This window comes from Vigna unguiculata, chromosome 1, assembly GCF_037176805.1.
Source record: "Vigna unguiculata cultivar grain cowpea cultivar isolate G323 ecotype 2 chromosome 1, ASM3717680v1, whole genome shotgun sequence".
Lineage (NCBI taxonomy): Eukaryota > Viridiplantae > Streptophyta > Magnoliopsida > Fabales > Fabaceae > Vigna > Vigna unguiculata.
In genome coordinates, this window is record NC_140792.1 from 21,473,970 (window position 1) to 21,489,383 (window position 15,414).

The 15,414-nt window shown below is 37.3% G+C and overlaps 1 long non-coding RNA gene across 1 annotated transcript; it reads left to right on the forward strand.

The window, feature by feature from the left end:
• Nucleotides 1–12,368: 12,368 nt before the first annotated feature.
• On the forward strand, nucleotides 12,369–13,704 carry LOC114194959 (uncharacterized). The gene is made up of 2 exons (XR_003606446.2): nucleotides 12,369–13,086; nucleotides 13,210–13,704. It is a non-coding gene; the product is annotated as an uncharacterized LOC114194959 (long non-coding RNA).
• Nucleotides 13,705–15,414: the final 1,710 nt, after the last annotated feature.

Consider the following 15,414-nt stretch of genomic DNA (forward strand, 5'->3'; position numbering starts at 1 on the left):
GGCATACTCTTCAAACTCTAAAACTACCAAGTCTACTTCATCTTATTCACTAACTCTATGAATGCTAAAAATTTGATCCACTTTTTGTTCCCACTCCATGAAAGCATTGGGGTCATGTTCTCCTTTGAACTTTGGGATTTTAATGGGGGGAGGTTGCCTTTGATGTTGCACTTGGTGCCTTCTTTCTCCACCCCCTTCGGGCCTTCTCCTTTTTCCTTACTTCCATAGGAGTCCACGGAAGGAGATCACCTCCTTGCCCTTCTTTCCTCTCTTGGTTGGATTTGTTGATGTTGTTGCACTTGTTGAATTTGTTGCTACACTTGTTGTATTTGTTGCATTTGTTGTTGCATGTACATTTGAAAGGCTCTCTCTTGGTGTTCCCTATCTTCATGTCTTTTATGTTCCATTTGTTGGAGAATGCTAGTGACATCAATGATGGTCCCTTGATGTGCCATGGGATTCACCACTTGAGGTGAGTATGGAGAAGCCGAACCTTCTCTATTTCTTGCATCCTCCAAAACCGGACTCAAATCCATGATTTCCTATAAAACAAATCCAAAAATCCGAGACAAGTAAAGAAGTTGGTTAGCAAATGATAAGAAACCCGTGACCAAGTGTGGTCAAAATAAACAACCCAAGTGTTTCAATTACTCTCCCCCAAAGCAACAAGGCAAGGCTACACTTAAATCCACCAAAAAGGAGTGAAATGCTTTCAAAGTTTTTGGAAACCTTTTTAAGACAAGTTTAAGTGGCTTGGCCACTACACTCAAAGGAAAGCAAAGGAAGAAAACTACTAAGACAAAACAAAGAACCTAAAGACAAGCAATAAAAGTACTTAAAGCCAAGAAAGCTAAACTCTAAGGAAAGGATATCAAGTTGACAAAACTTTAAATCAAAGCAAGCAAGAAAAGCACATGAAAAGACTCTACTGGAAAAATACTTGAACTATGCATCACCAAGTCTCAAATAATGCATACACCAAGAAAGATCATAACTAAATTTTAAGCATGAAACTAATTAGCCAATATCACCCAACACCCAAATATGAAAACTAGTAGCATAACACTTAGTGGAAACACAATTTTGGTTCATCAAAGAGCTATATTGCTCTCGGTAAGATTGTAAAAGTGTACCAAAATTTTTTTTCTTTCAAAAACTAGTTTCACAAAATGATGAGAAAGGTGTTTTGGGTGGCTTGGACACTTAGTTCCTAATTTTTTAGGCCAAAATCAAGTTCAAGGAGCATACATCAAACAAGATATAAGGTGAATGCAATATTCAAAATTCGGTCGAATTCAATCGAGTTGGCCTTGGTTAAGATTTGTCAGAGTTGGCCCTGACCCAAATTTGGCCGTATTCGACTGAGACGGCCTAGGATGAAATTTGGCTGTATTCAAATGAGTCGGTCACGATCGAAATTTGACAGTATTCAACCGAGTTGGCCATGACCGAAATTCGGTCGAATTCAATCAAGCCGGCTCCGGTCAAAATTTGGTCGTGTTGGCCTCGACCAAAATTTGATCGAGTTGGTCCTAGCCTGAATTTGGTCATATTCGGTAGAGTCGATCGCGACCGAAATTTGGTCATATTCAAGCGAGTCGGTCCTGACCTAAATTTGACTGAATTCAGTCGAGTTGGTCATGACCAAAATTTGGTCGAGTCGGCCCTAGCCTAAATTTATCGTATTCGGTCAAGTAAGTCCTTAACGAAATTTGATTGTATTCAACTAAGTCGGTCGCAATCGTAAATTGGCCATATTCACTCGAGGGAGTCTCGATCGACGAATTTAGTTGAGTCAACCTTGAACGAAATTTGACTGATCAGGCCCTGGCCTAAACGTGGCCATATTTTGCCAACTCGGCCCTAACCCAAATTTGGTCATGTCGTCCCCGACCGAAATTCGTTCGAATTTGGCCGAGTCGACCCCAGCTAAAATTTGGTCAAATCGACCAAGTCGAGCTCGAAAAAAATTCGTTCGGCCTCGACCGAAAGTCAACCAAGTCCATCTCATGCTGAAATTTGGTCTCGTTGGCCCCAACAAAAAATCTGCCAAATTCTATGGTGTCGACCCTATGGACACAAGTTTTAGAAAATTTAATTTTAAATTTATTTTATAAAAAATGGATTTTGGATTTTGAACTTAATCCAAATATTTGGATCTGGATTTAAACTTGATCCAAATATTTGGATCTAGATTTTAAAAAAATTCAACCTACTTTTTCTAAAAAAATGGATTTGGATCGAAAATCTAATCCAGTTATTTGGATCCAAAATGGATGTGGATTGGATCATTAAAAATCCAATCCATGATCACCCCTACTTGCCACTGAACTAAAACATACTCTCTTGGTAGGTGGCCCTCAATTTTAGAAGCCACTATAGCAATAGATACCACTTGAGGTTGGTTTTCAATAGATAAAGGGGGTAGTTGCAGCTCTGGAATGTCATCATCTCCCCGAAAAGGCTTATGTTTTGAAGCATGAAAAACTGGGTGAATTTTTTAACCTTGAGGCAGATTCAACTCAAAGGCATTTTCACCAATGCATTTGCTAATACGTTATGGCTCATAAAAACGTTAGCTCAATTTTTGAACCCTTCTGCCTGCTACAGAAGTTTGTCAAGGTCGCAACTTAACCCACATTAAGTCGCCTAGACGAAAGGGATGTGGAATGCGGTGTCTGTCAACATAAGTCTTCATGTTGTTTTGAGCTTTAAACAAATTTGCTTTTAATTTGGCCAAAATGTGATCGCGACTATTTAATTCTTGCTCCACAACTTCTACCGTACTAGACCTAGTAATGTATTGAGGTAGAGAGAGAGGTGGTTTCCCATACATAACTTGATAAGGAATCATTCCAACCGAGGTTTGATAGGATGAATTATAGTGCCATTCAGCCCAATGCAAAAACTTTCCCCATTGAGAGGGTTGATGATGCACAAAGGAACGAAGGTATTGTTGTAGGATGCGATGAACAACTTCAGTTTGGCCATCTCCTTGTGGATGATAAGCAGTGGTCATGCGTAACTTAGTCCTACTAAGCTTGAATAATTTCTGCCAAAAATGGCTCATAAATATAGGATCTCGATCAGACAAAATGCTATTAGGCATTCCATGGAGTTTGCATATCATGCAAGTAAACAAACCAACCACTTGAGAAGTTGTGAAGTTAGAAGACAAGGTTCCAAAATGTGCAGCCTTAGAAAAATAGTCAACAACTACCAAAAATGACAGTGTGATTTTGGAATGAAGGGAGGCCTATTATGAAGTCTGTTGATATATTTTCCCAAAGGCTTGAAGGAATGGGTAGTGGTTGAAGTAATCCATATGATGCATGTGTTGGAGCTTTAACCTATTGGCAAATGATACATTTGTTAACAAATTTAGTGACATCCTTTTTCATTTCAGGCCAGAAAAAAATTCTCGGATAAACGCCCATAGGTCTTTAAAATTCCAACATGACCACCAATAGGAGTTGCATGGTAGTCTTCTAGTAACAGGGGAATAAGAGCAGATTTAGCAGAAAGATAAATTTTGCCTTGATAAAACAGAACATCGCTAATGATTTGATACTCGGAAAAGCCTTTAAGGTTTGCTTCCACTTGCTTTAATAGTTGAACAAGCTCTTAGTCGGTTTTATACCCTTCTTGCACCTTCGTAAAAGTGTCAAAATGAGGAACAATGATGCCAAAAAATTGCCTAGTCCAGTATGGTACTCTTGAGAGTGCATGTGCAACTTTATTGTGACCCCCAGCTTTGTACTAAATGTCATAGTTGTAGCCCAGGAGTTTCAGGAGGTAGTATTTTTGTTAGGGGGTCGGGATTACTTGCATCATTAACTCTCATAAGCTCCTTTGATTGGTGTAGATTGTGAATCGTCGTCCCAATAGATAGGTTCGCCACTTCTTCACTACCTCTGTAATAGCATGCAATTCTCGAACATAAGTTGAAGAACTAAGAAGCTTAGGGCAAAACTTCTTATTGAAAAAACTGATTGGGTGCCCATCTTACTGCAACACAACACCCATTCCCATTCTTGACGCATCTATTTCCCAAATGAAGTTCTTTTGAAAATCTGGCAAACGCAACACCAGGGCAGACACCATGGTCTGTTTAAGCTGCTTAAAAGCATCTTGAGCTTTTGTTGTCCATAAAAACTTATCCTTCTTCAATAGGTCAGTCAAGGAAAATGCTATAGAGGCATATCCACGGATGAATTTCCTATAGAACCTTGTAAGGCCAAGGAAACCTCGAAGTTGCTTAATATTGGCAGGAACAGCCCAAGCAATCATGACTTTCAACTTTTCAGGATCAGCCTCAACTCCATTGCGGGAGAAAATATGACCAAGGTATTCTATAGTAACCTAGGCAAAAGTGCACTTTGTTTTCTTCAAAAAAAAATTGATTAGTTAATAAACAATAAAAAATTGTTCTCAAGTGCAGTAATTGTTCATCAAGTGTCTTGCTATAGATTAAAATGTCGTAAAATAAAACTATGACAAACCGCCGAAGATAAGGTTGGGAGATTTCATTCATTGTGGCCTGAAATGTTGCAGGCGCATTGCATAACCCGAACGATATTACAAGAAACTTGTAATGGCCTTCATGAGTCCGGAAAGTCGTCTTATGAATATATGTCTCTTGCATTCTAATTTGGTGATATCCCGAACATAAATCATGTTTGCTAAACCAATGGGTGCCATGAAGCTCATCTAATAACTCGTCAATGGATGGAATTGGAAAGCGATCCTTGTTGGTTATGGCATTAAGGGCTCGATAGTCGACACAAAACTGCCAACTTCCGTCTTTTTTCCGAACTAACAAGACTAGGGAAGGGTAAGGCTTGCAACTTCTTTGAATGAGCCATGTTTCCATAAGTTCTCCAATCAACCTTTCCATCTCTTACTTTTGAAAATGAGAATATCTATACAATCGCACATTCACGAGGTTGGATCCTTGTAGAATGGGAATTTTGTGATCACTGCGGTGAGAAGGGGGAAGGCCGTCAAGTTTCTCGAATAGATGCGCAAACTCGTCTATCAAAGCAGTCACTGGTTTCTTGTAGAATTGGGGATTCGATACTGAAGGTGAAGAGGGAATGACTTAAAGATGGAATATTTCAACATTGGGGCAATAAGTATCACATTGAAGCTCTTCTCCGCTGCCTACCAAGACTAAAAAGGGTTGGGCCTGGCATAATTGTAAGCCCAAAAATTTCGCAACCCTTTCTTGGACAAAATTATGGGTACTCCCGTTATCCACTAAAATGGTAACAGTTGATCTGCCAATAATACCTTGGACCCATAGGGTTTGTGGAGCGGTTTAACCCTTTATGAATGCTAATGTGTGCGTTGAGGGATGCAAGTGTAATATGTGGGTCTGGATTCAGGTCTGGACTAGGTTCAACTTGTAGATCCAAATGTTCCAACAAATGGTTAAGCTCATCATCCATGGAAGGAATCTCTGGAGCTGCTATCAACAAATAAAATTTCTTTTTACAACGATGGCCACGAGCATATTTTTCAACATAATAATAGCAAAGTCCCTTCTCTCGTCTTGCTTGCAAATCTGTTGTTGTTAACTTGCGAACTGGAGTCACAACTCTACAAGAAGAATTACTCAACGATGGTGAGGCCGATAAAGGCTTCACGTGGGTTGGTGTGGGTAACAACCCAGTTGTATTGTGATTTGCAGTTGGTGACGTTCTGTACCCTGGATTGAACTTAGCAATGTTGAATCCCAATTTCAGCGTATTTGCTGTGAATTTCTCTTCTTGTAATTTAGCAAGACTGATTGCTTCAGAAAGTGAGTTAGGGAAAAACATAATTACCTCTCGATGTATTTCCGGTTTGATTCCAGAGATAAAACAACTAAGATAAAAAGGAGTAGAAAGCATATTCACCAAGTTGGCTAGATTTTCAAATTGCGTTTGGTATTCTCAAACAGAGGTTGTATGAGTCAACTTGAACAAGGAACCTTGTGGGTCTTCAAATTCCGATGGAGCAAATCGAAGTTCTAAGGCCCTTAGAAACATTTACCACGATGAAAGTTGTTCGTTCGAATGCATCCATTGATACCAACTGAGAGCTTCGCCTTCCATATAGAAAATGGCGATACGCAACCGCTACTCATTCGCAGTCCGGTGATAATCAAAAAATTGGTTCACCTTAAATATCCAACCTAAAGGATCGTTACCGTCAAATCTCGGAACCTCTAGCCTAATGTGAGTAGGTATGGGTTGGACTGATGGGTCCACTTGTAAGTTGGATTTCACTTTGGATTCAACTAGGGTGCTCTCGAGGTTTTCTAACTTGGTGGAGATGGTTCTAATGGTGGAGATCAAGGTTTCAAGGGTGGCTAAGTCAACGACACCAGAAGATCCGGCCATACTACTCTCAACGAAATCACCAATTGATAAGATATTAGAGAACCTGCAGAAAAAGAGAATAGAAGGGCAGGAAACAGAAAGAGAGAAGGTAATATGAGTGTTTTCTGTCTTATTCTTTGGAATGGAAAATCTACTACCATAGATATAGTTTGTCATGCATAACCAACAATAGGTTAAGATAAACTTTATTTTCTAACAAAATCCCCCATCCAAATGGGCCTTTTCTTCTTTCTATTAGGCTTCTCATAACTTGCTTGTTATTGAACTGCTCTCTTTTTTCATGGTTCATATCATATAACATGAACAAAAGCTAGTATTGTTGTTACCCCTAACATCCACCACCATGTCCCTGGGGCTTGAATGAAAAAAATATGCACAAACTCATTTACCATATACTAGATGTACAAAAGAACACCAAGACAAAAGTTCACTGATCCATCACATTTTAATTTTAAAATCAATCTTCTATATGAAAATGGAAATGGATTCTCTCATGTATTTTCAATTGCTTTCCTGGTAAACATTAAATTGCTAAGGCCTATCTAACACTATCAATACAGAGAGATACAAGACAAAAGATATTAATATGTTATTTATTATTATTTTGACATGTATCAAAATGAAATCTTCATAGATTTTAGTAATCAAAAGAGCTAATGTATATTTATTTTTCTCTTTATTTAAATATATGTTTATTAAGGACAATAAGGTAGATAACTCTAAACAAATAATTCACCATAAGCTTTTTAGTGTCTTATTTTCTCTTTTTTGTCCTTAAGTTTTATAAGTCACTCAACCACTTCCTAAATTGAAATGTCACTTCCCTATAGCAGTATCATCTCCAATAATTTACTAATACTTATATACACACACAAAAGATATTAACTATCTATTTTTTATTTTCTACATCAAATTAGAAAAGGATTGGAAAAAAAAATCAGTACTTGAAGAATATAAAATTGGGCAGTACTTGCTACCAAACTCTTATTGAGTCTTTAATGACTCTTAAATGAATTGTTTAAGTTTTGTTTTTCATCTAAAGCTATGATTCTAGGGAAGGATGACAATCTAGTTCCATAAGAGTTGTTTCTAATTTCTTATTAGAAGAAAATAAAAGTACAACAATATTCAAGGTGAAAAAAAAGCGAATAACAAGTTATATTTTGTTTGACAATTAGTAATGTGGTGGTTTCAACATACTAAATTTAATTTATGGTTCCCATTCAGTTTCCAATGAAATCAGGAGCCATAGATAAAAGAGTTTGTGATACAAGATATGTCGATCATGTACTTAATGTAGCTAACTAAATGTCTTGTGAAGAAATTTGTGAAGCTGGATTATCAGAAGAAAACCAACTCAGAGAGTGATGAAACTTAATTAGATCATTCCATTATACTCAGAGTTTTGTGCATATTATACTCTAATTGATGAAATATTTACAATAACCCCAAAACAAAGCAAACAAAATCGAATAGGACATGAGTAAGTTAGATGAAATCAAAAGAGGAAAATGAAATCCAAATCGAATGCAGTGAAACGAAATTGAACGCAATGAAACAAAGAAATGTAAATGAAAATGAAATCAAAATTGAGAGTAGAGAGATGAGATCGAAAGAGAAAGAATGATGAAAAGCAAAGGGACAAAATTGGAAGCAAGGACAATGTTATTACCTTGAACTTTAAACTCGGAGGGAGAACGGTGGAGACACGCAAAAGCTTATTGATAAATCTCCTTGGACATGATGGTTGGAATGAGGAAGCTCCATGGAGTGTTTGAGAGGAAACAATTGAAGATTAATGACTTAGGAGGTGCCATATTGAATGATGGTGGAAAAAGTCTAAAGAGGTAAGGCCAACTTTAGAGATAGAATGCTAAAGAAGATTCTAAAATAATGCTCTAGCTAGGTGACTCTAAAAAAATGTTTGTGGAATAATCTCAACAGCATACCATAGCACATTGATAACACTGTCGTTGACGCGATCAAATTAATACTACTAAACTATAGCAACATTAGTATTGCTAAGATAGTAGTCCATAAAAAAAGTAAGGGTAAAGTAACCCAAAGTCGTCTCCCAACGAACATGGAATTGTTTTTTGACAAATTAGTTCTTATAAAAACTATACAAAAGAGTTAGTCAAATAAAATAATAAAAATATGAGAGATAAAAATAAAAAATAAAATAAGATAAAAGTAATAGTAAAGAAAAATATGTTGATTCCACTACATTTTTAAAATGGGATTCATCATTTGTTTCCTAAAGATTATTGTTATTGATTTCTTGTTTATGACTTCAAATTAATCAATGTAACTTCTCAATTAATTTGTTTGTGTCCTTACTTTTAACCTAAGTAACTTCTCAATCAAAAGCAAGAACTTTGTAGATTAATCATAGTAAATTTAACCAAAGTAACTTCTCCATTAAATATTACTAATCCTAATCATGCCCATTCTTTTACCTCTTATATCTAGTAAAAAGCTAATTAACCAAAGTAACTTCTTAATTAATTCTAATCTAAGTTTTCACCTTCAATCAAAGTAACTTCTCAATTATTAGCAAAAACTCATGCAATCATATGAAAGTTTCTAAAATTAATCAAAAGCTAATTAACCAAAGTAACTTCTAGATTAATTCTAATCTAAGTTTTCACCTTCAATCAAAGTAACTTTTCAATTATTAGCAAAAACTCATGCAATCATATGAAAGTTTCTAAAATTAATGAAAGTAACTTCTCAACTAAAATTTAAAAACTCTTTGACTCATACGATTGTTGTTATGTAGATTTAACACTTAGCTAACTTGCTACAATGTAAAAATCATTACTTTTACTAAATTAAGAACCAAAAGACATAGATGAAAATAAATCACAAAAATCAAAAGAACAAACAAATTTATTTAAACCTCAAAATCCAATTAAGAAATTATGAAAGACCCGTGAAAATTAATTAATAAATGCGGTTAGTGTAAGCCTTTATGAAATTTAATTATGACTTGTATGACATGGAAAAGTATTAGCTCAAGTGGTTGAGAGTACTTTGATTGTGTGAGCAGACTTGGGTTCAAGTCTTGTGTATGTTATTTTTGTGTGATTTAATTTATTATTATTTTAACAAAATGCTTGATCATGTTAAGTGATAACATAATTATAGAATTATGTGAATTATAAGGAAACATGAATTGGTTGATTGGTTGTGCATTGAAATGACATTAGCATGAATGTGAAAGGTCAGAGAAAACCCTAGCTGAATGGGGGCAGCCAAGGGAGGCTAGAAAAACAGCCATAATGGTCCTTGAATGGTAATTACGAGCATCATTAAACCAAATTTTCGTTTTTGGTTATTAACCTAGCATTAAGACACCATTAAAAGGCCAATTTTAGGTTAGAAGAAAGGTTTGCAGTGTTGTCATTGTTACATAGTGAGAGGAGAGCGAAATTGAGAGTGTGTTGAGATAATTGAGAGCCTGTTTGGAGCTGAATTATGGGAGCGTTAAGGGAAGCCAATTTTGGGCCAAGAAGAACTATCACACAATTCAAAGTTAAGCTAAGGAATCCAAGTTAGGGGAGCTGGACCCTGCGTTTTACTTCGTGTTGTTAATTGCATGAATTGTATATTGTTTTGGATGCATATACACTGTTTATTTCACGTATTCTTCGTATTTCTAGAATTTTCCAAAAATCGCCAGGTGACTCATCCTATTTCTATGGAATTTTGGGTTCCTGTAGAGGAACCGCCTGGCGACATATCTCTTGCCGCTAGGCGACACAAGCCACCCAGTTTCTGGGTTTTCTATGAATAATCTGGCGGTGGTAATTGACCCGCTAGGCGACGCGAGCTATATTGGCTCGATTTCGATGTTTTTCTGAGTGTTGGGGGTGTTTGGATCAGTGGAGATGCAGTTGTAATCATGAATTGATAAAAAGAGAGATGATAAGTTGTGACAATTCGTGGTGGTGCATGAGGATTAAGTGAGAATAGCTATATTAGAATATTAGGGTTGACAAAATTGGGAGTTTTGGTGAGTTGAGTGTACTAGTCGTGACTGCACTAAAATCTGTTGTTGGAGATTGTTAAAAAAATATGAATAATTATGGCGTTGTTACCATGATCATGTGCGAAATAGTTGAGATAAGCGGAAGAGAGCAGCGGGGAACTGTCAGAGAGTCTTTGCAGGTGCTGAAATTCTGGAAAATTGCCCAGAATTGTAAGTACCGCCTGGTGGCACGGGGCTTGCCGCCAAGCACCAACGCAGGGCAGTGATACTGCGTGGCTTTGATGGCAGGCATTGGGTTGCTGTTGCAGCCTTAATTGGAACTAGAAGTATGGATTTGGTGATATCTTTGAGTAATTGATGATAGAGTCCTAAAGCATAAATTAAAGAGGTTGACTTAACTTAGGATGTGATGGTATTAGCTATTCTAAGACTTGCTTATATAAATGGTGACATAGTATGAATTATGAATTTGGACAAGTTGTGTGAAGGGGGTCCAGAACCTTGACCTATTTTGTGATTGAGTTTAGATTTATGAGTGAAGTGTTGGTAAACATTTAGATAATAGTGAATGGAAATTAAACCCAAAGCCAATATTTGGAATGAGAGTGAGTTGTGATTTATCTAGGAGGAGTTGACTTGGAATGAGTTAGGAATGGTTGTAATGACTAGAACCAAGGTTAAGGAATAAGCAATATGAGTACATTGTGGTATGGTAGGGATGAATAAGGTTAACTTTAAGAAACCAATTTTGTAGACTTGGGTGGTTGAACTTAAATGGAAGTAGGAACTTTGATAATAAGTTAGCCACTGGAAAAGCGATTCAACTAATTGGTGAAAGACATTGTGAGTCTTGATGCCTGGATTGAGGATCCAAATCTGTGTAGGATTACCCAAAACCCAGTACTGTGCAAGCACTAATACAACGTCTGTCGGTGGTTTTAGATCGCCAGACGATAGGTGCTAAATCAGAAAGGATCTGGAACGGTTGCGCCTAGCGGTGAGGGAGGGGGTATCGCCAGTTGGTGTCTGCAGCTTTTAAGGGTCTGAGGCGCTTGGCGCCTAGCGGTACGCATTCCCCGCCAGGCAGTCTGAAAGTGGGCAGCGCCTGATGCCTTGTGAGCACCGCTAGGCGATGTTGCTGCAGCAGATTTGGGTTGTGCTTACGTTGATGTGCGAGGCCTACAATGCTTCTATGATATCTCAAAGGTTGGCTTGCTGGTGTTCCTTGAGTTGTGGCTCAGGATGGCAGATGAACACGAGGAACTCTTGAGTTGTGGCTTGGGTTGGCGAGTGTTGTCGGTGTGAGTGTGCGGGTTGTGGCTCGTACGACGGGTCCAGTAGATTGCCCTCCTCAGTAATAACTGACGGTTTTAGTAGTCTTGTGACGTACAAATGTTATTCATAGTGGGAACTCCACTTGGCATTACGGTGTATGATCCGTAGCATGGTTCCCACACGTGCTCTATCGGTTATGACCGATAAGTGTGGCAGCAAGACATCTTGAGGTACTCACTAAAAGATGTAGAACACGGTTAACATGGTTGTGGCCATGTGGTATGAGATCAAAGGATGGATTCCCATTGGGGTGATTGTGTTATATATATAAATGTGTTGTATATATGTTTTATTCTATTAGCCCACCCTATCTGCTTGTGTTTGACGATGATCGTATACGCAGTATACGTGAGCAAATGATGTTGCTGGTGGATCTGGTGAAGCGTAGAGCCAGAGCGGGACTAGTCTGGAATAAAGATTTCACAGAGTTTTATTTAATATGTTTTGGAATCAATTGTAACACTTTATATCGTTAAACTTGGATATTGTATTTAAGTTTTATAAAGTTTGGATTCAGTTATTTTATGATTGAATAAAGTTTGAAATTTCCCGCGTTTTTGGGAAATGGATTTATAATTAATAAATTTTTATTTTTCTTATTTTATTTTATTATTTAAATTCGTAATATCTGGTCAGGATGTTACAAATTACATTGAAACTAACCCTTGAAGCTTAGCCCTCCATGAAATGCAAAATAAAATAAAATAAGAAAATAGAATAAGAGAATGTGGAGATAAAGAGGGAAATTAGACCTCCCTAAAGGTTCCTAAACTCCGAAGTGCCGAGCTTGTCTTTTCTGCTTTCCCCTTCGTCTCTTATATTGGCCTTGATTGGACTTGGACTTTATCTTTTCTGCTGCTGAAATTTTTTATCTTTTGATATAATATCTCTCAAATAATTAACATATTTTATAAGTTGCTAAAATATTTATAAGATTTTCTCTATTGATAATTTGATATATACAAAAGATAATAATTTAAAAATCTTTAATTAATTATTTAACAATTTAATTTCTGTCCAATTTTCAATTCTGCCACTTTTGTTTGACTATTTGACCATTTGACCAGAATTTGTCCAGAGTTGATTACTTTGACCAGGTTTGACGAGTTGATTATGCAATGGCAGACTGACACATGACATTCCCTTCTCTCTCAAAATTAGGGTTTTCACTTCCATCCTGGTTGTTGTCGCAAGTGCAATGAGGTTGCTGTAGTGTTATGGCTAAATCCACGCTGCTCCATGGGCGTTGCTGCGAAGGCTTCGTGGTGCTTTCCCGTGGCCGTACATGGTGGCTCGAAGGTTGCAGGTGCGTTCGCGATGGCTTGCAGATTCGTGGTGGCTTCACTCCAGCAACGTTTATGGTGGCCAATGGTGCGCACGAATATGGTTTGCATTGGTTCTGGTCCACGATGGTGTTGTTGTTTTTGTGGTTGCAACGTTGGTGTTTGATGGTGATGCAGATCTGCATTCTCATCTTCGTTGCTCACGTTGCAGGTTCTGTTGTGGCTATGGCAGCGCAATCTCGAGGACGTCGCGTGGAAGAACACACTACAAGTGCATGGTGAGTGCTGCAACAGTTTGTGGTGAAGGCGACGGTGATTTCGATCTCCTTTCCGGCGAGGTGATTCGTGGATGGACACCGCTGGTTGAACGGAGAAGAAGATGGTTCAAGTCACGGTTCAGGCGTGGCTCACGATGGCTGGCCTGAGTGCGTGGTCGTGTCTAGGGTTTGTGATTTTGGGATAAGGTTGAAGATGATGAGGTGGCAACATTTGATTGGCTAAATTTTGAGTGCTTGGATGTAAACACATGGCAAGTTCTGATTTATCATTTTAATTAGTGGAGGATTGACATGTGTTGAATTGAGTTTAAGTGATAATAGGGGTGAAAGTTAGTAATTTAAGAAGGTGCAACAGTAAAATCTTATTGTGTGGCCCATTGTTGAAAAATGGATTGTTTATGTAATTTAAGGTTACATTTAGTTCTTTATATATTTCTTCCCCCAATTGACTAACTTTTGCCTTATTTTGTAATTTAGAACAATTCAATTTCACATCTTTAATGAACCAAATTTAACTTCAGCTGCATAAAAATACGTTAGAATATTCGAATATTCTATGCAACTAAAATCACTTTTTAAGCCATTTTTGTCTCACATACTCTATGAACCTAATTATCACAAATCCTGATTAAATTAATCCTTAAGCAAAAAAATTTAATTAAATACCCAGAATTAAACATTAAATAAGGGCATAAATATGAACTAATCACAAAGCAAGATGAAATGAAAGCAAATGCAAATGAAATGCTACTTGAAATGGAATGCAAATGAAGCTAGGCAATATGAAATATGTACGCTTAGATATAGATCTAGCTCTAAGATCCATGAATTTGGATCACATGCCACTTGGCTTGGTCACGCCTTCCTCATTTAGAACATGTTCAATGCGCTAGGCATGGTTAAGCTAAATTCAAACTCGACCTAGGCTTTTGTAATTGGGATTGAATGGGTCCAATTGCAAAAGCTAGGTAAGTTATGATCCAAAACCACTTCTAGTAATTTATTTTTAAGCATGTCCTAAATAATTGGCTCAATTGAAATCTATTCTAATGGTCTAGGACAAGCCCGTCATATCTTGACATCATCCTTGGACCATGAAAATAACATTTGAAGCCTATAAAGCTCAATGGGCTCTTGAAGGTCCATCTCTTCTTATATCCTTCTCAACTTGCTTCTAGTGATTGCGCCTTTGATTGGGGCTATGGTTGGACCCAAGTCATCATCTCCTCCTCTTAAGAGGATTTGTCCTCAAATCTAGAGGGTTGTTAGCTTATTCACCTGTAAAAGGAACTAAATCAGTCACATAGATGGTGGGTATACTCCATATTCCTCAAGAAGGTCCAATTGATATGCATTATTGTTGACCTTCCTTAGGATGTGGAAAGGACCTTCTCCACGAGGGTTAAGTTTGGACTTCCTTTGTTTAGGAAACATTTATTTTCTTAAATGAAGCCAAACTAAACCCCCTCATTGAAAATGACCTCTTTGTTCACCTTATTATTGCACTTAATGTATCTCTCAATTTGGTGATGTATTTGTTGTCTAATATTTTCATGAAAATTCTTGAAAAATTTAGACTTAGAAACACCTTCTTGGTGAACAAATCAAAGGAAGTGGGTAGAGGTACAAGATCCAAGGTGTCAACAGATTAAACCCATATACAACCTGAAAAGGAGAGATTAGTTCTATGAACTACTCTATTATATGCAAACTCGATATGAAGAAGATACTCATCCCAAGATTTATAATTACCCTTCAAGATTACTCTTAATAATGTAGACAAGGATCTATTAACTACCTCCGTTTGCCCATCTGTTTGTGGGTGACAAGTGGTAGAAATATTCAACTTAGTCCATTATCTAGACCATAAGTGATTAAGGCATGACCACCTCACCTAACACAATTGAGGCCATCCCAAGGAGAGTTACAAGAAGCATGACAAAAGGGGAGGCATTTCCATCTTTATCTTTGTTTAGCATTATCTAGTTTGAATTCGATGAAGTTGGCTTGGTTGACTATTTTAAGTTGACTTGTTGACCTTGACCTTAGGTTAACTTGTTAACTCAAAGATTAGCTTAACCTAAGCCAACATGCTAATCCAATTTTAATTAGTTTATTGGTTCATTAGTAGGTGGCGC